We start from the raw sequence: 26280 nt of genomic DNA, 5'->3' as shown, positions 1-26280 counted from the left end.
GTAGGGGTATTCGCCCCTTTGGCATGGCCACATTTATCTTTCAATCAATGTCTCTAAAACATATTCAGCGACAGTAAGAACTGCCGATGCTGGAGTCAGAGATAACACAGTGTGGAGCTGGAGGAACACAGCAGGCCAGGCAGTATTGGAGGAGCAGGAAAGTTGACGTTTCGAGACCAAAATCTGTTCAGCTGTGTTATCGCTAAAACAAATCTTTGTCTTGTTGCTCTTTGTGGGAGCTTGCTGTGCACAGGTTGACTGCCACATTTCCTACAATATTACAGTGAGTACAATAATAAAGCCGTTGGCTGTCAAGCAACTTTGGAAAATCCAGAAGTTGTAGGTGGTGTTTGATAAACATATTTTCTTTCCCCAGTGAGAACAATGGATTAAACATATCCAGTGAATATTCCCTTGTCATAATTAATAATATTTTTGATACAATGTCTTACAGCTTCTCATTCCTCTGAAAGGTGATTAACGGTAAAGCTGATATTTCCCCAGTAAATGTCCAGTCCTTCTGTTGCTGTCTGTAAATGACGCACTAATGAATGTCTGGCTGAAGGATAATTAAAGAGGAGCAACAGCTCTAATAGCATTTATTCCAGTTTGCTGGAGGTTAAACAGAGTTCAGCTCTACTTAGATCATCCAAAGTGCACAGCCTCACGCTCTCCATATTTTGATTTCAGATTGGAGCTATTTCAGAGGCCATCAGTCTTTTATGAAAGCACAAATTTATTTTTTTTTAAGAGATAAACACAGTGGAATTCCTTCTAATTTGTGAGGCATATTTCAAGGTCACGATATTTTGTTCACAGTCTGGGATAAGTCGTCCCAGTATCTCAGCGGAGAAGTATGACGCGTTAACATTGAAGTACATCTTTGGTGGGGCAGGTTCAAACTGGGGATCACATCAGCTCATGACATCCACGCTGGTGGTGGCACAGGTGAGGTCCTGGTTGGAGGCTGTGCAAGTGAGGGGTTGCAGTTTGGGGCCAGGGGTGTACACTGTCTACTTTCACTGAGGAAATAGCAAGTCATAGGGCCTGTGATTCATCCAGCCTTTTGTGAGAAAGAGCGATTCTTGAAAAATCCCACATCCAGGGGACCTTCTGAGCAGGACTGTTGCTGCACCTTGGTCCTGCTGATTTCAAAAATGGAGCCCATGGGTGCTGGTTGCTGGGCTTGTAGAAGGCACAAGGCCAATTGAAGCCTTTCATTTCTGCCATTTAAGCTGTACTCTCTGCTCTATCAAACATGGAAGCGTATTTGTGCTTACCAAAATTCCACAAGCAACAATGTGATAAATGACCGGATAATTTGTCTTAGTGTGGTTGTATAATGTGAATGCAATGTGCAAGTATGTTTTTCCTTTTTTTAATGTTACATTTCTTCAAGTATTGCCCTTGGGATCTTTTAAAGTCTTGCTTTAACGTCACAATTGAGAGAGGCTGACTAGGCTGGGACTGTTTTCCCTGGAGCGTTGGAGGCTGAGGGGGTGATCTGATAGAACTTTGTAAAATCATGATGCATATGAATAGGGTAAATAGTCAAGGTCTTTTCTCCAGGCTGGTGGAGTCCAAAACTAAAGGTTTAAGGTGACAGGGGAAAGATTTAAAAGAGACCTAAGAGAGAACATTTTCAGACAGAGGGTGGTGAGTGTATGGAATGAGCTGCCAGAGGAGGTGGTACAGGCTGGTACAATTACAATGTTTAAAAGGCATCTGTGCGGGGACATGAATAGGAAGGGTTTAGAGGGAAATGGGCCAAAAGCTGGCAAATGGGACTAGATTAATTTTGGATATCTGGTCAGCGTGAATGAGTTGGTCTGAAGGGTCTGTTTCTGTGCTGTACATCTCTATGACCTAATGATTAAACATGCAACAATGAATGGCCCCATCAGCACTGGCCGCCTGGTGCAGCACTTCCTTGGTGCTGCCCCTCCATGGTGTGGTGCTGCCTCAGTTACACAATGGGTGTGTTTGATTCTTGTTTGACTTGTGAACCCATTATCGTCTAATTTCTACAAGTTGTTGTCATTCCAAGTAAGCTGAGATTAGTTACACATCCCTAATTGCTCTTCGAGTACTGGTGTGCTGCATTCTTGAACTGCTGATGTCCTGGTATTTCTAGGATTTGGACCTTGTGACAGTAACAGAACTGTGATATATTTCCAATCTGGATGGTGTGTGGTTTGGAGGGGAACTAGCGGTTGGTGGTGTTCCCATGTATCTGCTGCCTTTGTGCTTCTAGGCGGTAGATTTGGAAGACGTTGTTGAGGAGCCTTGGTGAGTAACTGCAGTACTTCTCATAGGTGGTTCACACTGATGTCCCAATGTCAGTGGTGGAGGTACTGTTTTTGCTTTAGTGTGGTTGTAAAAGTTGCAATGTGAAAGTATGTCTTTCCTTTTCTTAATATTACATTTCTTCAGTCCACAATCATAGTTCAATCATATCCACAAACAATCAAGCAGGCAGCTTTATCCTGGATGATTTCAAGCTTCTTAAGTGTCTTGGAGCTGCACTCATCCAGGCAGGAAATAGAGAGTAAAAACCAAAAGAACTGCGGGTGCTGTAAATCAGGAACAGAAACAAAGTTGCTGGAAAAGCTCAGCAGGTCTGGCAGCATCTGTGAAGGAGGAAACAGAGTTAATGCTTCAGGTCTGGTGAGGAAGTTCTGAGGAAGCGTCACCGGACCCGAAGTGTTAACTCTGTTTTCTCCACCACAGGTTCTGCCAGGAAATGGAGAGTATTCCATAATATTCGAGTCTTGTAGCGTGTAGATGGCAGATGGGCTTTGGGGAAGTCTGGAGGTGAGTTAGTTTAAAAGACTCTATATAAAAAGACTAGCTCTTTCAAATTGGTAAACAATCTGATGTTGGCTTGATTTTTGTTATGGGACTCCTGCACCGATTTTCAGTTTCTGTAAGAACTCCCACAAACACTTTGATTAAACTTTGAACTTCTAATTGATATACACTATGTTGCACCACCAGAGCTTCTAATTCCACACACCATTCAACAATGCCGGTGGATAGATTTCCTCTAAACCCACCATTAAGTAAAAGGACTGGATAATCAACAGCAGAGATATGCTCACTGCAGGGTGATTAGGTCAACAGAACTCCCATTGACCTCAAACACAATTCCTGCTCCTGATTCAGTGTGTACTGCAGGTTTGCAGCTTGGGTTTCAAACAATGGCCCTCTCTGAACTGTCCCTTTGATCAAAGTGAGCATTCTTTAGGTAGAAGATAAATAGCATCAGATGTCAGAGTGGGAGGTTTGATTTATCATTGATGTTTAGTCACAATGAAATGTGCTTAAGAGCTAGAGAAGCAAATCTGATTCCTTTTGTTGCTGCCACAATGATTGAGATGACACAAAGGATTAATTCAATTCGTTATTTCCTGAGATGTGAGAGGAGTCTGTCTCAGATCTCCAAGACCGAATCTCCCGAGTGCAGCTGAATTGTGATGAGGGGAATGCATTATGATACTATATTTGAAGTTAAATGAATGGAGCAACACAACAATTTCGGTGTCTCATGTATCTTGGATTTTTATTGCTCCAGCATTAAAGACCATGCCCTGCTGCCTGAACCCTTAATCTTTAAAAGTAATCCTCTCCATCTGTATCCCACACTACTCTATAAAACAAACCCCTTTGAACAAACCTTTGATCGCCCTATCCTAATATTTCCTTGGTATTAAATTTTATCTGATTACATTGTTGTGAATTTGTAAAAAATGTTCACGGGTGTTGCTGGCTAAGCCAGCATTTATTACCCATCCCAATTGCTCTGGAGAAGGTGGGCAGTGAATGTTTCCTTGAACTGCTGCAGTCCTTGGGGTATAGGCAGTACTAGGATTTTGATCCAGTGACAATGGTGAAATATTCCCAAGTCAGGATGATGTTTGGCTTGGAAGGTAACAAGTAATGTTATTACAATGTATCTGCTTCCCTTCTCCTTTTAGGTGGTAGAAATCATGGTGTGGAAGGTGCTGTGGTGGAAACTCAGAATTATTACAGTGCATCTTGTAGATGTACACTGTTGCTACTATCCATTGGTGAAAGGAATGAGTATTGAAGATTGGCACCTATTCACACTCAAACAAGCTGGGTTTTGTCCTGCACGTTGAGAAGCTCATGGTGTAGGAGGTAGCATATTAGTATGGATAGAAGATTAGTTGGTAGCAGGAAACCATAAGTAGGCATAAATAGATCTTTTTCAAGTTGACAAAATGTAATGAGTGGTGTGCCACAAGGATTAGTGCTGAAGCTTCAACTGTTTACATTTTTAGCAATGTCTTGAATAAAATGGTAGAAGATATGGTTACCAAATTTGTAGACACAAAGATCATAGGAAATTAAGTTGTGAAGAGGACATGAGAAGGCTTCAAAAAGATGTAGATAGGTTAAGTGAGTGGCAAAGAAGTGGCAAATGAGAAAATATAAAGTTGTCCTTTTTTGTCAGGAAGAATGAGAAAACATATTATCTAAATGCTGAGACATTGCGGAGATCTGAGATGCAGAGGAATTTGATTCTCCTGGTGCCTGAAACATAAAAGTTAATTGTGCGGACACAGCACGTAATTAGTAAACAGCTTAGTCTGAGGGAAATGATTACATGAATAGCGGAATTATGCTTCAGTTTTAAGGGGCACTGGTAAGACCACATCTGAAACACTGTGCACTATCAGGAAGTATGTAAATGGATTGGAAGCAGGTCAGACAAGGTCTATCAGACCAATACTTGGAATGAGCAGATTATTCCATGAGGAAAAGTTAGATGGGTTGAGCTTGTGTCCATTATAGTTTAGATGAGCAAGAGGCGATTTGATTGAAATAGATAAGATCCTGAGGGGCCTTGACAGTGGAGATTTTAAGAGGATGTTTCCACTAATTAAGAACATAGAGCAAAGAGTCGCTGGTAAAAACAATGGAGCCTCCACTTAAAACAAAGATGAAACACAATTCTTTTGCCACAGAGTGTCATGAGTCTTTGGAACTGCCTTCCTGAAAAGGTGGTGGACGCAGAGTATTTTTAAGGCAGAGGTGGATAGATTGTTTGTAAGCATTGCGGTGAAAGGTGTAACGAGTTGGGGGCGGGGAGAGATTTACATGAATGGAGAAATTTGGAGAGGATAAGAAGCCAGTGAATTCAGAGGACAGGGCATTATGTATTGAAATGAAGTTTGGAGTCATGGAGATTGAGAAATCATTTTGTGCAGAGGCTGGAGTTAGAGAGCAATATAATATCTCAGTAGAGCTTTTCAGATTTTCTTGAGAGTATGCAAGCAAATAAGGATTTTGAATGAGATAAGAGAGATTGAACAGGGTGAAATGCTCCAAAGCAGAGCAAGTACCAGAGAAATAGTGACTCAGGCCAAAGTATGAAACAAAAACAAATTGCTGGAGAAACTCAGCAGGTCTGGCAGCATCTGTAGAGAGAAATCAGAATTAACATTTCAGGTCAAGTGACCCTTCTCCACAGATGCTGCCAGATCCGCTGAACTTCTCCAGCAATTTCTGTATTGTTTCTCATTTATAGATTCCACAGTCCTTTGTGTTTTTTATTCGGGTCAAAGTGAGATTTGATGAAGAACACTACTCAGTCACTGTGATATTTGTGTGAGCTAGTGGTGGAAGATACAGCCAAGCAGGAAGGCTTGAAATGGCGGGGGTATGTATCATCACCTCTCTGCCAGGTTTCTGTAAAAGACCATGGTGATGATCCAGTTATCACAGTAAGTTCATTAATGGCAGGGGCCGTGTTCGCAAATGAATTGGGAGGGAGAAGCGGAGGGGGTTAGTGAAAACTGATCTGCTGGCAGAATCTACATGGTCAACAGCTGAAGGGATAAATTGGACTGGAAGATGATTGGCCAGATTAGCAACCTATTCTCCTTCTCAAAAAAGGTGGTGACAACGTGGGATGGGTCGGTTGGGGTCTCTGCTTATTATGTTCTTCAACAAACCCGATAGAGGATACCAAGGCTGACACAGAGGGATGCTGATGGTTTATTCCCAAGGGATTCAAATCTGGGACATGGTTAGAGGAGGAAAAACTGAAGGGTGAAGTAGGGAATGTGACTAAATGTGTACAGTAAGGAGCACAGGGAAAACTGAAGTAACAAAGGCCTGGAAAGTGTTATGATCGAGGCTGGAGGAATGCATAGTCAGTCTAGTCCCACTATGCCATGAACCGCAACTTAAAATAAAAATCCTTTCTCTAATTACCATAAAGACCAACTAAATTCCTTTGCCTGTTTTAAACACATAAGATCTCTGAGGTAGACTTCTTAGTAAACCAGAAATTGTGTGCATTATCAAAGCTATTCAATAAAGTTACAATAACTGGTTAACAAACACAGTAAGTAATTATCAAAATTATTCAATGAAGTTGCCATAGTTGGTTAGCAAACACATTAAGTAATACAGAAGTATAAATGTTAGCCCCTCTAAATTTCTGAAAAAAAGTATACTATCCAAGAAAGTAGAAAAAAAATTTCTCTGCAGTGTTTCTGAAATAAAAACTCTTTAGCCAGTGGATTAGTCTTCAAGGTAAAAGCATAGAGCATAGACTATTTTGGAGGAACATTTGTTGCTGTCATATTCTGGCACGTGTGATCAAGCCACTAATCATGCTTAGTCATCTCTGAAGTCATACAGACCGAGCTTGCTTTAAAAATACAATCTTGAGATATTCTTTCAATCATTCTTTCAAAAGAACTAATAGGTTACACACTGAGCTCAACAAAAGGGGTTTCACTTCAGGAATGGAGAGATCAGCTGGACAACTTGTTCATAGAAGGCTTTCCTCCAACTGAACCAGGTCAAATAAGAACCTTTCCAAGCCAGTCACTATTCACAACAGTCCCAGTAGCGTCTACAGCAAAGAAAGCAGTCATCACTTGATTTATCTGTGATTGATGATTTCTAGGAAGCCTTGATTTTAAGAGGAAAATCTCCAATTCCTACAGTCACCTTGCAATGACCTCTTCAAAAGAAACTATTTCAGGTCTTTCCACATGTCTTAAAATTAAATAAAGCTTGTCTGCAATGCTTCAAAACTAAGTTCTCCAAGCCACTTTAAATATAAAGCCTCTTTGTAACAATAAGTAGCAGGACTATATCCTATATATAAAAGATGAAGATTGCATTTATTGGTATTACACTTTCAGGGAATGCATTTCCAGCCTAAGAATTGTGCCTTTGATGTCAAAGTCAGTCAATTCCTGGGCAGACGCCTGTACCAAAGATGGTGTGAATCTCAGGATATAACAGATTAGATCCTTACGCCTGCTCCACCATTCAATAAGGTTATGGCTGCTCTGATTGTGACCTTAACACTATTTTCTTGCCTAGTCCCCATACCCCTTGACACTCTTGATTTTCCAGTTTGCCATGCCGATGCTTACAAAACTCAGGGAGGGTATCTCATGATGGATGTGCCTTTGTTGGTGGGCAGCTAGAAAGATACAGACATGCACAGATATAGGCAATAATCAAGGTATTGCGTCTGACTGTATGTGCATGTGACTAATGCATAATCTGTATGCACTGAGGGAGGTTTTTAAATGTTTATTTTAGCAGAATCACATGGAACATGGTGATTGTCGCATAGATGACTCTCATCTGGGACTACAGTTGTTGCTAGGTCAGTGGTGAGAAGGGGGTTATGGGATGGGAGTTGCAGGAGGAGGAGTAAGAAGAGGGGTGGCAGCAAGTTGCAGGGCAGCGGTTTCCGCTGAACCCTGTTTTGCCCGTGCTGTGCCTCTGAATCAGGCACTCAGCAGGTTTGGATGCTATGACTTCTTGAACTTGCAGCGTGGCCCACCACTGGATGAGATATAAAGCACAGAAACAAAGCCTTCAGTCCAACTCCTCCATGCCAACCAGATAGCCTAAATAAATCTAGTCCCATTTGCCAACATTTGGCTCATATCCGTCTAAACCCTTTCTATTCATATACCCATCCAGATGCTTTTAAAATGTTGCAATTGTACCAGCCTCCACCGCTTCCTCTGGCAGCTCAGTCCAACAATATATAGTACAAACAGCAGCAGGAGAAGGCTCCTGACTGGGATTAATTGCTTCAATTTGTAGTGGGGCAAAAAGGCCATCAATGAGCCTTTCTGATTAGGGTGGACACTGCAAGTAGGGGGATGCATACCTCACCCACCCCCACTAATTAAATGCACCCCTCCAACAATCAAACTAACTTTGGAGCAGGACACATAATTCTGCCCAGCCGCTCATAATCACAATCACAACCATATGCCGTCTTATGCTTGATCACATCCCCATCTTAATCATGAGAAGCTCATAACTTTGTGTTCCCTGTTTTGTGCAGGAACACTTTCTCATCTTCAGCCTGTATTACTTGAGACAAATAGCGGGCTATGGCATGATTCCCTTCCGGGTTCTGTCAGGCACCGTGAATATTAAACCTCTGTTACATTTTGAGGTGCTCTGGGCTTTCGGAATCCAGGATCAACCCAAGCCCCTCTGTATTCTCATGTTAATTTAATAACACAGCACGGTTTAATGCTGATTTATTGGTGTTGTTTTTTAGGTGTGCACAGTATGATGCAGACTTTATTGCTTGTCTGCTGACTCGACGAATCAGTAGTTGGCAAGTTATTTAATGAGTTCTTTTCAAACGTTTGTTCTTGACTGTTGTTTTGTGAGTTGGACGAGTATTGAAGGGATAAAAAGAGTCTTGTCAACGTTAGCCTCAAAAAAACAAGAGGTGCCCTGCCAATTACAACCGAAGTTGCTTTTGTATCATGTGAGAAATGTGCTAGCATTGCCAACTCCGAACATACTGACCTCCCACAGCCCATAAAACAACGGATACACTTAAACCAGCAACCAGTGACGCTGATAGGATAATAAAGCACAGAAGGAGATGATTTGGCCCACGTGCCTGTGCTGCTGTTTGAAAGAAGGACATACCAGCGTAACAGTGATGTCATCAGGTTAGTAATCTGCTGGAGAATTTAATTCAGTTTGTTTAAAATAAAGCTGTAATGAAATGTACTCTTGATAACGATTACTACAAAACTACAGGGTGTCATAAACCGATCCGCCTTTCTTCTTCAAACCTACCTCTTTGGCCCAGCTTTCGGTCACCTGATCTAATATGGTTTGTACTGCTGTTGTGAAGGCCCTCATGTCATTTCATTACAATAAAGGTGCTGTATAAGTATTTGTTGTTTGTCGAATGAAACCTGCTGTTGATATGCAGTGTAGGTCTATATGTGACTCCAGACACACGGCAATGTAGCTGATCCCTTTCAATGGCCTAATGAGCCATTCTGTTGTACCAAACTGCTACTCTTTCAGTGGGTCAAGATGACACCTTCAGTGAGCCCAGTGCCCCTGGTCCTGTGCCTCTGAAACGGGCACTCAGTAAATTTGCCAATCACCACTTTCTTGAGGCCAATTAGATATGCTCAATCATTTTGGCTTTGCCAGAAGTTAATGAAAAATGCTAGCCAGTTTTTTGCAACTTCCCTGCTCCTTCCCCATAGTCCGCAATTTGTTCCAGTTGAGTATTTGTCTAATTCCCTTTTGAAAGTTACTCCGAAATCTCCTTCCAGCATCTTTCCAGGCAGCATGTTTCATGTCATACCATCTTATTGAGTAAAAGTGAAATGTAGAGGTGTCATGAGGTTGGGAGCCCTGGTTGATGTATCTATGAACTGCTGATGACTCGCATTGCAGTGACTACCAGTAATGGCACAGATCTCACAAGACAGAAAAAAAAAACTGAAATGAAACATTTCAAACTAATGAGACAGTTCAGTATAAAACTTTGACCAGGCTTTCACAAAGATTGAGATAAAACAAACGTCATGAATCTTCTCTGAACTTCCTCTAATGAAATAATATCTCTCCTTAAATAAGGAGACCAAAACTGCTCTCAGTAATCCAGATGTGGCCTCACCAGAACCCTGTACAGTTGCAATATGACCTCCCTACTCTTATACTCCAACTCCCTTGAAATAAAAGCCAACATTTGTTAGCCTTCCTGATTACCTGTGGCATTTGTTTGGTAGGTTTCTGTGTTTCATGTACAAGTATGCCCAAATCCCTTTGTGTTGCAGCTTTCTGCAGTTTCTCTCCATTTAAATAAAATTCTGTTCTTTTGTTATTCCTTCCAAAATGAACAACTTCACATTTTTCCCACATTAAACTCCACCTGCTTTTTTTTACCCACTTACATAACCTATCAATATCTGTCTGTAAACAGTTTGTATCCTTCTCATAACCTACCATTCCACCTATTATTTGTATCTGCAAATTTTGGCTACAGTACCTTCACTTCCATCCACCAAGTCATTAATATATATTGTAAACAGTTGTGGTCCCAGCACTAATCCCTGTGGAACCCCACTGATCATAGGCTGCCAAGCTGAAAAAGAGCCCCTTATCACCACTCGCTGTTTATTTCTCATGAGCAAGTTCTCAATCCATGCCAATATACTACCTCTAACACAGTGAACTCTTATTTTGTAACTGAAACTTTTTGTGCGGTACCTTGTTAAATACCTACAAAGAGTCCAGATACAACACATCTACTGGTTCCCCTCTATCCACTCTGTTTGAAACTTCCTTGAAAATTCTAATAAATTAGTCATTTGCTTGCATGCAGCCATGCTGACTCTGTTTGATTAGATAATGAGTTTCCAAATGTTCTGCTATTACTTCCTCAATAATTGATTCTAATACTTTTCCAACAATAGAAGCCAGACTAATTGGCCTATATTGTTTCTTGCCTCCTTCCCTTTTTGAATCGGGGTATCAAGTTGGAAAACTGCCAATCCTGTGTTAGTTCTTGACAATCCAAAGACTTTCGGAAAATTACAGCCAATGCATCCACTATCTCTGTAGCTACCTAACTCTTTTAGGATCCTAGGATGCAGGCCGTCAGGGCCAGGGGACTTATCTGCCTTTAATTCCATTAGTTTGTCTATTACTACTTCTGTAGTGATGGTGACAGCACTTAATTCCTCCCCCTGTATTCTTTCGCATTAATAGGATGTTCAAAGTATCTTCCACTGCAAAGACTGATGCAAAGTATCTGTTTAACTACTCTGCCATTTCCTTGCTCCCCATTACCATCTCCCCACATTCATTTTCTAGGGGGCTATGTTCTTATTGACCCCACTCTTTCTTTTTATGGATTTAAAGAAGTCCTTATATATTTGCCCTTACAGTTTATTTTCTGCCTTTAGTATCTTTTTAGTTCTCCTTTGTTAGATTCTGAATTTATCCCAATCTTCAGGGCTATCAGTAACTTTTGCCTTCTTTTTATGTGCTTTTTCTTTCAACTTGTTACTCTCCTTAACTTTCTTGGTTAACCACGTTTGGTTATCCCTCTCTTAGAATCTTTCTTCTTTACTTGGAAGTATTTTTGCTGAATGACACAAATTACTTCCTTAAATGTCTGCCACTACGTGCCGACTGCCATTCCCACTAATCTGTTTGCCCAGAGATAATGGGAACTGCAGAAGCTGGAGAATCCGAGATAACAAAGTGTGGAGCTGGATGAACACAGCAGGCCAAGCAGCATCTCAGGAGCTCAAAAGCTGACGTTTCGGGCCTAGACCCTTCATCAGAAAAGGGGGAGGGGGAGAGCTTTTCTGATGAAGGGTCTGGGCCCAAAACGTCAGCTTTTGTGCTCCTAAGATACTGCTTGGCCTGCTGCGTTCATCCAGCTCCACACTTTGTTATCTATTTGCCCAGTTCACTTGAGCTAACTTTACCTCATTCCATTGCAATTCCCTTTATTTCAGTTAAACGCAGGTAATTCTGACCCAAACAATGGGTGGATGTGGTGCCATCACTTTGTGAAAAGAGACATGTGAAGCTGACTAAAAGTCATTTAAATATTTATATTTTAACCTCCTCATATTACAATTTTGTCAGAGAAAGCAAACAGTGATTGATATAAAGTGTAACGGTGATAATGTTTAAGTAAATGATGCTATATAAGAACAAGAACTCAACAACTTCAGAGGAGTAAAATAAAATAAAGAATTGCAGACACTGGAAATGTGAAACAGAAACAGAAATTCCTGGAGAAACTCAGTGGATCTGCCAACAACTGTGGAGAGAGAGCAGAGCCATGTCTTGGCTCCAAGTGACCCTTCTTCACAACTGGACCCAAAACATTAATTCTGTTTTCTCTCCACAGATGCACCTGATCTGTGGAGTTTCTCCAGCATTTTCTGTTTTAAATTCAGAGGAGTGTTATCAAAAATAAAGTGAACACTCAGCATCAGTAAGGGACAAATGGCAGGCTGATTTTAAGAAGATCTTAAAAGGAAGAGAGAGAGGGCTGAAGAAGTTCAGGGAAGGCATTACAGCATAGAGGAGCCAGGCAGCCGAAGGTACACTTGCCAATGACGGAATGATTAAAGTCAGAGATGCTCAAGTGGGCTGAGCTGGAGTAATGCACAAATTTGATCACAGATCAGAATTCTTTACTGCAAAGGGCTGTCAAGGCTGGGTATTCAAGGTTGAGATTTTTAATCAGTAACAGAATCAAGGATACAGGGATATGGCAGGAACGTGGACTTGAGGATTACTGGATGATCTCATTGAATAACAGAACAGACCCAATGGGGTGGATGGCCTACTTCTGCTCCTCCTTAAATGATCCTATGGCGGTTGTTGTTGCAGAGATAGAGTGGGGTTGGACTGTGGAAAAGTTTGAATGTGCATTTGAATACAGGACAATTGGACAAAGTGTGAATTTATTCAGATAAGGTTTTAGTGTTGGTATGGCCTAGATTTCAACCTTGTACCAGCAGGATCAATTAATTTTATGTGTGGATTAAGTCAGGCTGTCACTGGCACTGCTGTGGAGATGAAAGAATGGAGAGCAGGGCAAACAATAGGATGGTGAGCACCCTGCCTGTCTCCGACATTCCCACAGGATTACTGAGAACTTCAAACAAAGCCTCTTTGCAACAGTCTCACTGTTGCGCAGAGGAAAGGTGAAAGGTTACGACCAATAACCCTTCAGCTGAGCATTGTGTCATTGCAGAAAAGATGTTTCTACTTGTTGTGGGGGAGACTAAACTTGGAGAACTTCAATATAAAATAATCACAGATAAATCGAATTGGGAATTCAGGAGAAATGCCTTTATCCAGAGAGTTATTCAAATGTGGAGCTGGCTGTAGAAGGATTAGTTAAGGTGACTAGGGGAGGGATAAATGCATGAATTTGGAGAAAGGAATACAAGGCTATGTTTGTGTTGTGCCATCAGTCCTAGTAGAGGATGCTTGTGTGAAGCATAGATGTTGTGGGGATGGCTTGGGCTGAATGGCCTCTTTGTTTGTCATACATTATTTGCAAGAAATGCTCTGGGCACTATCACAGCATGGCAATCTGAAGGGAAGTTGTGCCAACTGAGATGTGTAGAGTGATGGTGCAATGCTGAAAGGTAAGCAATCCTTCCAGGGTTAAAAGGAGCTCAACAGAACTCCAGACTGGGAATTCTGGCAGTGTCCTGCAGCTTGTTAGATGCAGATTCCTTTGCTCACTCCACACTGATATTCCAAATCATATCTTTAATCTGTTCCTCCAGTCTTGCCTATACTCTATGCTATTTGTCAATAAAGAAAAGAACATGCACTGAATGTTGCATTTATATAGCATCCTTTAACATTGAAAAACCTCCCAATGCCATCTCAGAAGTGTAACCTCACAAAAAAAGTTAACACGGAGTCAAAGAAGGTGGTATTAGGACAGGGGAATAAAAGTTTTGTTCAGAGATGTATTTTGAGGAATATCTTAAAGGAAAGGAGAGAGGTATGAGGGTGAGGCAATTTTAGGGATGGAATTCCAGAGCTGAGATCCTAGGCACATGAAGGCTTAGCCACCACTGGTGAAGTGTTAAGAATTGGGATTTTGGAGAAGGCAGGACTGAAGGGATACAGATACCTCAGTGAGTTATGGGACTGGTTACAGAGATTGCAAGGGTTTAGGTTATGGGGTTTTGAGCACTGAGATGAGAATGTTAAATTTGAGTTGTTGCTGGTCTGCGACCCTATGTAATTCAGTGAATTCTGGGGATGAGAAAGATACACGGCAGAAATCCACTAGGGCTCCTAAGGTAGCACCTTCCAAATCGGTGAGCTAGAAGGACAAGGGTAGCAGACAAATGGTAACACAGTCACATGTAAGTTCCCCTCCAAGCCACTCTCCACTCTGACTTTGAAATGTAATCACCATTCCTTCAACATCATTGGGTCAGATGTTGGACCTCCCTTCCTAACAGCATTTAGGTCTACCTACACTAAATGTACTACAACAGTTTATGAAGGCAGTTCACCACCATCTCAAGCGTAATTAGGGATGAGCAATAAATGCTGGGCCAGGCAGCAAAGTCAATATCCCATGGATTAATTTTTTAAAATTACTTGCAAAGACGATCTCTTATTATTTATTTTTAATGTGTGCCGAAATTGAAAAAGCATTCTGTTAAAAATAAAGGATAGTGGAATGGATTGTTGTATTTCTTAAAAGCAAGCTGTGTGGTACTCATTGTAAATGCTGTTTACACAGTTGTTTATTCAAGCAGTGGGTGAATTATAGGTGTAGACGAGCTGGAGCCAGGCTAGGATATGTGTGAACAGAGCTCCGGCTGGCAACAAGTAGTTGATTGGTCTGTGGAATAGTAACAAGTTGTCAATGACTATGGTCTTCTGTCACCAGATTGACTCCCAGTAACTGACCAGCTTGTGGATGTGAATGTTCGGTCAACAGCTATTGGATTTCCAGAAAGGAAGGAGTTGTCCTTCTCTATGCAGTAATAAAACACCTTAAACCTGAGGAGAAAAAAAGCCAGTTTATTGAGCAAGAAAGGAACGCAAGTAGGTAGGACAAGGAAATGCCCTAAGGTCTCTTCCTCAGATCAAAAAGAGAAAATATTGAGGATAAAGGTGGAAGTCCAAAACTGGCAGTGTTTCCGTTGTAACAATGCTGAATGCTGGAAGTTTTGAAGGAAACCCATGAGATCTCTTCAGAATAAGTCCAAGAAGGAAACTTACAATGAAAACGCCAGAGATCAGATTGTAGCTGTAACTACAATGGAGAGGCCAGACTTAAACCCTGCTGTGAGTGCAGAAGAAGTACACAGGTTAAATAAGGGAGATAAAGGGTTGTTGTCTGGAGAAAAGATAGCACTTCTTTTGAAGAGAAAAGAGTTGACACTCACAGCTGTATTAAGAGGTACAGGGGCTATGCAAACTGTCTTGCTGAAGAAGAATTTAGTTTTCCCTCCAGAGAGTTCAATGAAAGCCAATGTGTTAATAAACGGAATAAGTGGGAGTGTGTATCCCAGTTCTAATTTACAAAGTCCAGTTGGAGTGTGACTTGTCTAGATGATTGATAGTTGGAGTAGTTAAGAAATTACCTGTGCATGGAGTTGATTCACTCCTAGGAATGATTTGGCAGGAGTGAAGGTCATAGCATCACCTATCATGAATCGAAGTCCAGCTGAGGGTAAAGAGGTGGAACAGTTTCGGGTGGTTTTCATCATGTGCAGTGATACCATTAGCAGATGTTTGGGTAGCTGGAACTCTTTTAAGAATGAAAATAATTCAAAAGAAGTGTTTGGCACATCTTCATTATTTGAGGCTCAAATCCAGAGTTAAGTAAGCTATCACAGAGAGCTCACACTGAAGCTGAGGCTGGAGCAGATCATCAGCGTTACTTTAATAAGAACAGGGTTCTAATGAGGAAGTGGAGATAAGTCCACAGACCTGCAAGATATAACAAGTATTTGTTACAGGGTAACAAAGTGTGAAGCTGGATGAACACAGCAGGCCAAGCAGCATCTCAGGAGCACAAAAGCTGAAGTTTCGGACCTAGACCCTTCTAGGCCTGAAACGTCAGCTTTTGTGCTCCTGAGATGCTGCTTGGCCTGAGGTGTTCATCCAGCTTCACACTTTGTTATCTTGGATTCTCCAGCATCTGCAGTTCCCATTATCTATGTTACAGGGCATTGAGTTGGATGATCAGCCGTGATCATATTGAATGGCGGACTCGGCTTGAAGGGCTGAGTGGCCTATTCTTGCTCTGTTTTCTATGTTTCAACTGTTTACACTTTAAACTAGTGAATTGGATGATGGAACAGAAGACATGGCTGTGGAATTTCACAATGAGACAAAGAGAAGTTGGGAAGTAAGCTGTGGCCAGAACATAAGGTAACTTCGAAAAGATATTAATGGGTGAAGTGAATGCACAAAAATCTGGTCATGGAGTATAATAGCCCAGTTTGGCAGGAAGAATATAAAAAAGCACATTGTCTAAATGTTGAGAAGATTGCAGAATCCTCCAATGCAGCCAGATCTGGCGTCTTTGAGCATGACCTCGAAAGGATACAACCTCGAAAGCAGTCAACTTTCTTAATGGATGTTGTCAGCTTGCCATCCCCAATTTGTACAAAGTGAAATACTACTGAGGATTCTGGGAAGAAGCCAGGCAGCAGAAGAACATGCTAGAACACCTCAAGCAGAGGGAATATTTGGCAGCGTTCAGTCAGTCTCTGGTTGGGTGTGATGCCCCCAAGTTGATTTTTTTTTAAAAGTAGGAAATTGGTTTTGCAACTTTTCTGTCAGTTGTAATTTTAATGATCAGTGCAAGCCATGTGTGTTATGCAACAGTGAGCAGAGGCAGTGATAACTAATGATGCATTGTTATCCTCCTATTCAGTGAAGATTATTAATAGGCAGGCCTTAACCCAAATCAGGCCCAAACTTTCAGGAAAGGAAGGCAGCTAATTGGAGGTAGTCTGATCTTATTTTCAAATACTTTAATATATTAAACTTAACCATTACTCAGGCCAAAACTAACCAAGGCAATAAATCTTTTCCTATTTCTTTTAATAAATGGAAATACGAGAAAGAGCTTGCCTTCTGCCTATATTTGAATTCCTTCTCAAAAAATCTCTGGTCCTCCACCTCCCTCCTCTCCCTACATGCCCCCCTCAGCATCCATTTCCTTCATCAAGCTTCATCACGTGGCTCTGTCTCTGTCCTTCTCATTTTTGTGTTTTGTTATCCCTCCTTCTATGTCACAACCAGCACCCAGTTCCAGCATTCCTGACCCCACCCCCGGGCTTTCCAATTTTGGGGAGTCCCTATTAAAGGGTGAAGGCTGGTTCAGGTCATAAGCCTGCACTTGGCACTGCCAACCTGACTGGATACATTGACGGCATAGCCGCCTTTGTAAATCACCTGGCGTCGGGCCAAGTTTTTAGAGTCATAGTTCACGGCATCTCTGAGGTGTCATGAATCATCATCGGCATAGAGGAACCTTTCACAAGGTAAGCTCAGAGGTTCTCCTTAAACCCTCCTCCCGTGCAACCCAATCTAAGATATGGCAACCCCACACCCATCCATCCGCTATATACTGTATAGAAAGCAATAAGCACTGTACTGACAGTGGAAAGCTGTCTTTAGAAGCATTTTTCTGATTCAGTATGTGGATGTACCCTACTAGAGAAGGTGCAAAGCTTGACCCGCTCTTGGGAAATAAGGCAGGGAAGGTGACTGAGGTGTCAGTGGGGGAGCACCTTGGGGCCAGTGACCATAATTCTATTAGTTTTAAAGTAGTGATGGAAAAGGATAGGCCAGATCTAAAAATTAAAGTTCTAAATTGGACAAAGGCCAATTTTGACGGCATTAGACAGGAACTTTCACAAGTTGATTGCGGGTGATGTTTGCAGGTAAACAGATGGTTGGAAAATGAAAGCCTAAAAAAATGATCTACGGAGCATCCAGAGACATTAGGCTGAAGGGCAAGGCTGGTAGGTGTACGGAATGCTGGATGACTAGAGAAATTGAGGTTTTGGTTAAGAAAAGGAAGGAATCATGTGAGGTATAGACAGCAGAGATCAAAAGAATCCCTAGAAGAGTATAACGGCAGTAGGAGTGTACTTAAGAGGGAAATCAGGAGGGCAAAAAGGGGGAGTTGAGATAGCTTTGACAAATAGGATTTAGGAGAATCCAAAGGGATTGTATAAATGCATTAAGGACAAAAGGGTAACTATGGATAGTATAGGCCCCCTTAAAGATCAGGAAGGCCATCTCTGTGTGGAACCTTAGGAGATGAGGGAGATACTAAGCAAGTATTTTGTATCAATGTTTATTGTGGAGAAGAGTATGGAAGATAGTCAATCAGGCTGGTGTGGTGAGACCAGACAAAACCATGCTGCATGTCACCAACTAGTCCATTTTCTTCTAATTGCGCATACATCTTCTCCGTCAGTATCTTCTCCAAGAGCTTCCCCACCGCAGACATCAAACTCACCGGCCTATAATTTCCTTGATTATCCCTGCTTCCTTCCCTAAACAAGGGAACACATTTGCTAATCTCTAGTCCTCTGGAACTTCACCTGTGGTCAATGACGATGTGAAGATATCTGCTAATGCCCCAGCTATTTCCTCCCTTGCCTCTCTGGGGAACCTGGGGTAGATCCCATCTGGTCCTGGGCGCTTTTCTATCTTAATGTAATTTAGGATTCCCAAAACTTCCTCTTTCAATATGCTGACATTCCCTAGGGCAATCATACACCCATCCCTAACCTCAACATTAGTCATGTCCCTTTCCTTGGTGAAAACAGATATAAAGCAATCATTCATGATCTCCTCACTTCCTGTGGCTCTACATATAACTTCCCTCCTTCTCCCTTGAGCGGGCCTACTCTTTCCCTTGTTACACTCTTTCTCCTAACATATGCATAAAAAGCCTCGGGATTCTCCTTGACCCTGTTTGCTAAAGACATTTATAGTCCTTTCTGCCTTCCTAATTGCGTGTTTAAGTTCCTTCCTAATTTCTCTGTACTGCTCCGGGGCTTTGTCAATTTGTAGCTGCCTAGGCTTGTCGTATGCTTCCCTTTTACTTTTGACTAAGCTTACAATTTCCCTTGTCATCCATGGTTTCAGAATCCTGCCATTCCTATCCTTTAGTTTTGCAGGGACATGCATGTCCTGCACTTTAACCAACTGGTCTTTAAAAGCCTTTCACATGCCAGATGTAGATTTGCTCTCAAATAACTGCTCCCAATCCACATTCCCCAGTTCCTTTCTACTTTGGATGTTATTGGCTCTTGCCCAATTAAATACCCTCACCCGAGGACCAATTGTGTCCATTTCCATGACTACTCGAAATCTTACGGAGTTGTGGTCACTAAGCCCAAAATGCTCTCCAACTGAGACATCAACCACTGTCCTGACTCATTCCCTAAGACCAAGTCTAACATGGCCTCCTCTCTGGTTGGATTGTCAACATACTGTCTCAGAAAGTCCTCCTGGACACAACTAAAAAATTGCTCTCCATCCGAGCCCCTGGCTGTAAGGGATTCCCAGTCAATAAGAGGAAACTTGAAGTCACCTACCATAACTATCCTGCTTTTTTCATACCTTTCCAGTATCTGACTATGTATCTGCTCCTCCCATCGGCTGCAGGGAGGTCTATAGAAAACTCCCAACATTATAATTTCACCCTTCCTATTCCTGAGCTCCACCCATAATGCCTCACTGCAAGATTCCTCCGATTTTTTTTCCTTCGTCAACACAGCTGTGATGAGATCTCTAATCAGCAATGCAACTCCTCATTCCTTCTGTTTCCCTTCCTGTCCAGTCTAAAACAGCGACATCCTGGAATGTTAAGCCGCCAATCCTGTTCCTTCTTAAATGTTGTGAAACTTGAAAGGGTTCAGAAAAGATTTACAGGGATGTTGCCAGGGTTGAGGGTTTGAGCTACAGGTAACAGCTGAATATGCTGAAGCTATTTTCCATGGAGTGTCGGAGGCTGAGGGGTGACCTGGCAGAGCTTTATATGGATAGGGTAAATAGACAAGGTCTTTTCTCTGGAGTGGGGAGGTCCAAATCTAGAGGGCATAGGTTTGACGTGAGAGGAGAGAGATTTAAAAGAGACCTAAGGGTCAAGGTTTTGACGCAGAGGGTGGTGTGAGCATGGAATGAGCCACCAGAGGAAACTGTGGAGGCTGGTACAGTTACAACATTTAAAAGGCATCGGGATGAGTATATGAATAGGAATGGTTTAGAGGGATATGGATCAAATGCTGGCAAATGGGACTAGCTTTATTTAGGCTATCTGGTCAGCGTGGACGGATTGGACGAGTTGAGGTCTGTTTCCATGCTGTACGTCTCTATGACTCCAAAAAGACGATCCATTCATAACTTTCCACTGTTTTAAAACCCTTGTGGTGAGTGAGATCATTACAACACACTGTGGTTTAAAAAAAGTTTGTCCTCACACCTCCCCCTGCATCTGTTACCACAATCTTAAATCTGTTTCCCCTAGTCCTTGTATCATCAGCTAAAAGAATGTTTTTCCTTGCCTACCTGATCTAAATCATACACTTTAATTTCTTCCTCAATACTCTTCTTCCTCACTGTTATTAGATCCTTAACGGACATTTCAAATTTAAAATTTAATTTTGACCTCACTCTCTGCACCTTCTCTGCAACCGTAACATTATATTCCTCGCTCCGTACTATTACCCTTGTGCACTTTGTATTGCATATTAACAGAACTTTTCACTGTACCTACATACATGTGACAATGATAAATCAAATCAAATCAGATCTTTTACTCTGAGGTGCACAGCCTTTCCAACTTTAACTTTGTTATGAAAACCCCACATTCCAGAAAGATGTCTTCTCCATCTTCTCAAGGACTTCCACATCTCTTCCAAAGTGTAATGAACAATACTACACAATAACACTATTGGGATCTAACCAGTGACTTATAAACCTTCTGATTAATTTCTCTAAATTTTTCCCAATGCCTCTATTAATGGTGCCTAATATCTCTACGCTTTGCGAACCACTTTCTCAAAATGTCCTGTTAACTTCAAAGATCAATACATATGTAGCCCTAGGTATTTCTGTTCCTGACACAATCTTTGGAATTGTGTCATTAAATCCACATTACCTCTCCTTATCCTTCTTGTCAAAATGCCTCACTTCACACTTCTTTTCTGTGTAATTCCTTCTGCCCTTTCCCTCCCAAAAAGAAAGCAGATGATCAAATTCAAAATAGAATTAGGTTCTCCTATGAACAGGATCAATTTTTAAAAATAAAGATTTAAAATATGTATTGCATGCATCAGAGAAATTTATTTTGTCCTCTTGTAACACACAACAATGATAACCCTCTTCAAATATTGGAATGCTGAATGTAAATTTGTTAGGCATTATTAAATACTGAGCTTCTGCCTTGCAGGTATGATTGAAACATTGGGCAGGATCACAATAAATTGTTTGTGTTTGTTTTTAAATGGATGATGATGGTTTCCAGGGCCAAACAGTAACGATACCCAAGGGTGACTTCCAGAGTAAAGACAGGAAATGCTGGGCCACAGGCTTGAGTCCCAGTCACTGGGTCTCAAATGCCATAATGAGAGGTGATGTTTGCTCAGCTTAAGCTGGTGAATGAATTTAAACCTAGAGCCTGGTCCATTAATGGGGAGGAGCCAAAACTGGGCTAAAATGTTCTTTATAATGTGATTAATACCGCTCACTTAATTCAGTGTTTAAACACCACACTCTGTTTGCGTTTGGTGTACTGGAGCCATTTGAGTTAATTTTCTCCAATTGAACTGAACTGATTTAACCAAAACCTGAGCTACACCATACATGGCAGTGATAATGGGAACTGCGGATGCTGGAGAATCCAAGATAACAAAGTGTGGAGCTGGGTGAACACAGCAGACCAAGCAGCATCTTAGGAGCACAAAAGCTGACGTTTTGGGCCTAGACCCTTCATCAGAGAGTTAAAGTTAAAGTTGGAAAGGCTGTGCTCCTCAGAGTAAAAGATCTGATTTGATTTGATTTATCATTGTCACATGTATGTAGGTACAGTGAAAAGTTCTGTTAATATGCAATACAAAGTGCACAAGGGTAATAGTACAGAGCGAGGAATATAATGTTACGGTTGCAGAAAAGGTGCAGAGAGTGAGGTCAAAATTAAATCTTAAATTTGAAATGTCCGTTAAGGATCTAATAACAGTGAGGAAGAAGAGTATTGAGGAAGAAATTAAAGTGATCGATTTAGATCAGGTAGGCAAGGAAAAACATCCTTTTAGCTGATGATACAAGGACTAGGGGAAACAGATTTAAGACTGTGGTAACAGATGCAGGGGGAGGTGTGAGGACAAACTTTTTTTAAACCACAGTGTGTTGTAATGATCTCTGATGAAGGGTCTAGGCCTGAAACGTCAGCTTTTGTGCTCCTGAGATGCTGCTTGGCCTGCTGTGTTCATCCAGCTCCAAACTTTGTTACCATACATGGGAGTGTTTTTTTGACCTTCCTGACAATCTCTAACTAATGCTTTAACATCTATCTGACAGATGGGGTTTGAGGTCTCAGCATCTTGGATTTAACCCACATTTTCCTGTTTCCAATATTACGCCTGTAAGTTTACAACTGAATGACCAGTAAACCCCAGCTTTCAGGATAGACATCCAGTTGCAGAAATCACCCTAAATGTTTTTTCTATGAAAATTAAATTCATTAATCTTTTTTATGCATTGGAAATATCACTAACAATATGTCAAAATGTGATCATCAAAACGAGACATGATAAAAAGCAAAGTATAATAAACAAGAAAACCATTCAGAATTACTGAGGCCGAAACAAAATGTGTGGTCCAGAGTGAAACAGTGTGACCGGAGGTACTGAAATTGATTGGTTTTGGTAAGTTTGCATGAAGCAGACAATAGTGGGAAATTACTTTTACAGCAGCCTAGTTCTCTTCCCTTTTCAATTCCTTTCAAACTGTCCATTTTGCACAGAAGCCTACAGATCAATTTCACTGCCTTTGGAACTGCTGAAAATCAGAATGAAACAAAGAATTGAGAGTCCCAGAAAGATCAATGTGTTCTGTGATCCCTTTTCCGGTTCCTTTCTCCGATCTCTCTCCGATCATTCAGCCAGACCTGTCCCCTTTTAATAATGTATTGCAAGATTAAATATGTAGTGGTTCTTTGTTACAGCAAAGTCAGTGCTTTGTCACAGTTGGTGAACGACACTATTCTCACTCTCTTGTCACAATGCAAACAGCTGGTTTCTGCTCTAGCATTTTCATGTCATATCTTTGCCGCTCCAGTTCAGGTCCTCTTGCTCAATAGAGGCAAATCTCATTTCCTGTAATGCCTAGCTCTACATTGCCCTTAATGCCTGTGACCATCTCTGTCCCATCAGATTGACTGATATTATACTTTGGTTAAGACACAACTTTTTCTAACTAACCACAATCATTTTACAAACCCACTACTCCTCATTATTAAGTCCCAGTGTTCTTCTTACTGCTCGTTCACATTGTGCATAATCTCATGTTCTTTTCCAATGCAGACCTAAGCTTCCAGCCCAACCCCACCAAAAGTCTTAGTTGCCTCCCTGTCACCCTGAGTTTTGATTTTTCTATCATGCTGATAGCTTCCCAACCGTCTACCTCCCTAAGCTCAAATCTGTCCAAAACCTCTCTGCCTTTTCCTACATAAAATCACACAACCTCATCAGTTTTGAGATCTTGGTGAACTAACATTGACGCTGTATTCCTCACCAGACCCTGTATCCGTCACCAGAACTCAAAGGCCACACACATCCTCCTGTTCAAAATTAGCTGAAGCCATGCCTCCTGAATCTCGGCATCCTCGCAAATGCTCAATGGTCAGCAACAGTAATCTTGACTGATTCTCCTCACTTACTCAATGCCACAAAGATTTGCTCCAATGCATCGTATCAAATCATTCTGTTTTCTATCACTCAGTACTCTGGATGATGGATAGGTTTGAGAGCAGGCCAACTCGGGCTGAATGACCAGATACTTCCTTGAACTAAATTTTTAACTCAATGAGTCCCAGTACAACTCCGTTTCCTAGCTACCAAATTCACCCTTCTCCCTAGCAACTCTCCAAGGTTGAGCTTGACTGTTTGTAACCTCGCTGTTTGACTCCAAGATATGTTTCTGACCACACACCTGCTTTGTCATTCAGATTATTTACATTTTCTTAATATTATGTTACTTCAGCCCATCACAGTGAATTTACTACAGAAACCCTCAGCAATATCTTTGTTATCTCTAGACTTGACTATTCCATTGCACTTGAGGCTGCCCTCCCACTTTCTATCCTCATTAAACATAAGAACATTCCCTGTGACTTCATTTGCATTAAATCGCTCGCCCAAAACCCCTCTGCTTACTGGTCCTCATATGCTCAGGTTAAACAATGGCTTAATTTTAAAATTCTATCCTTGTTTTTGTACTCTCTCATATAGCCTAACTCCTGCCTATCATTATAACTTCCTCCTACCCTCCAACTCTCCGAGATATCTACACATCCCTAATTCAGGCTCTTGTTCAATCCCAGTTTTAACTACTTCACTGGCAGCCAGGATTAAGCTAACGAAGCTGTAAGGTCTGGAATTCCCTCGCTGGCTCTCCCTGCTTTTCCTCCATTAAGATGATCCTTCTAACCTGCTCTTTGATAAAGCTGTGAGCACTTGTTCTATTGTGACTTAGTGTCAGATCCTGTTTACTAATTTTTCTATTCAGCCTACCATTGTTCTTGTGCTGTACTATATTAATGTTGCTGTATAAATGCAAGTTGCTGTTTTTGAAGAAGGGTCACTTGACCCTGAAATGTTAACTCTGCTTTCTCTCCAGAGAGGCTGCCACATCTGCTGAGTTTCTCCAGCAATTTCTGTTTTTGTTTCTGATTTCCAGCATCTGCAGTTCCCTGGGGTTTTGCTTTGCTATTTTTGACTTTGGTTTGTATCAGGTTCTGGCTGATCTGTACCTCAGTGTCATTTTTAATCTCAGTCTCAGTTTTTCAAGCTTTGAATTCACGCCAGAATTTACAACACAACAAGGGGAAGAGTTTAGGATTTCTAGTGCCTTTTGTGTAATCAAGTGTTGCTGGAAAGCACCCAAACAGGCTTAGCTCCACCTTTTAAGATTTTGTTCTTGTTTTACACACACGGCAGATGGAGTAGTTTTGCTCATCTACTCTGTCAAAACCCTTAATCGTCTTAAGCACATTTTCCCAGCTCACAGGGGAGTTGTGAATGAGGCTGTCTGCACAAGTATTTGCTTCAGATCATCATTTCAGAGTCTGTTGCACCAGCCAGCATTCCTGAGTGATGTGTTTCCAGTGCATACCTTACTTATCTGGTTTCATTCCAACAGGTTTCTGTGCCCAGAATGATAGAGAAAAAATACAATGGTCTAATGCAATTCTCTGCTGCTCCCTTCTCTCAGTGAAACTGACCTGCTTTCGCAGCGTGTAGAATGGGGTCACCAAACAAAAGGAGGGATAATGCCAAAGCGGTGGGAACAGAGACCAGCCCTTTCCTAATATCACCCCCTCCCCCTCCTTTCCCAGGTCAGTCTGGGGAGTTAAGCAGACGGGGGTGGTGCTTTATTGCCGAGGTAATGCTATATGTAGTTACAAATGAAATATTTTCCAAAGTGGAGACAAATGAAGGAAGGAAAATCAGGTCATTGGAAGTCTTTCACAGCCTCGGGGTGTCGCAAGGCACTTTACAGCGAATGAATTAAAGTGCAGCTCCTGTTGTAATGCAGGAAATGCGGCAGCTACTTTGAGCACAGACAGATCCCAGAACAGCAATTTGGAATGCTTTTCTGTAGAGTAAGTGTTGCTCATGATATTAGGATGAACTCTCTTGCTCTTCAAGTAGTCGGGTCGTCTAGATTCACATGAAAGGGCAGATGGCTCAGTCAACACCCCCTACAATGTAGCATCTCCTCAGTACTGCTCATCCGAGTGCAGCCTCCTTTCAATATTGCTCTTCTGACTGCACTACACCCTCCGTACTGCTCTCTGACAGTGCAGTGCTCCTTCAGCTCTCCTTCTCTGACAATGCAATGCTTCCGCAGCCCACCCCCAATCCATGCAACAATCTCTCAGTATTGACTACCCCCCAACAGTGTACTGACCCCTCAATACTGTCCCTCTGAATGCTGGGATTGCAATGGTTAAACGGGTTGCGACTCTACTCACTGGAGTTTAGAAGAATAAATGATGATCTCTTTGAAACATATCGGATTCTTACGGGACAACAAAGTGTGAAGCTGGATGAACACAGCAGGCCAAGCAGCATCTTAGGAGCACAAAAGCTGACGTTTTGGGCCTCGACCCTTCATCAGAAAAGCTTAAGGGGCTTGACAGGGTAAATGCTGAGTGGATGTTACCCC

At 41.7% G+C, this 26280-nt stretch overlaps 1 protein-coding gene across 5 annotated transcripts in view; it reads left to right on the top strand.

Annotated features, from left to right (window-relative positions):
- The window catches only part of LOC125459128 (ras association domain-containing protein 8-like), a 160783-nt gene that overhangs the window by 95705 nt on the left and 38798 nt on the right, over positions 1-26280 (top strand). Inside the window, exons 1-2 of one of the 5 annotated variants that reach the window (XM_048545077.2) lie at positions 154-283; positions 8848-8987. The exons of 3 other annotated variants lie outside the window; for them this stretch is intronic. The gene's annotated coding sequence lies outside the window, so the exon portion shown is untranslated. Of the gene's footprint in view, positions 1-153; positions 284-8847; positions 8988-26280 lie in introns of those variants that run through there. One more of the 5 variants, XM_059652073.1, reaches the window with a different exon arrangement.

Source organism: Stegostoma tigrinum, chromosome 17 (assembly GCF_030684315.1).
Source record: "Stegostoma tigrinum isolate sSteTig4 chromosome 17, sSteTig4.hap1, whole genome shotgun sequence".
Lineage (NCBI taxonomy): Eukaryota > Metazoa > Chordata > Chondrichthyes > Orectolobiformes > Stegostomatidae > Stegostoma > Stegostoma tigrinum.
The sequence above is the reverse complement of the archived record's forward strand: the minus strand, read 5'-3'. Positions and strand labels throughout refer to the sequence as shown.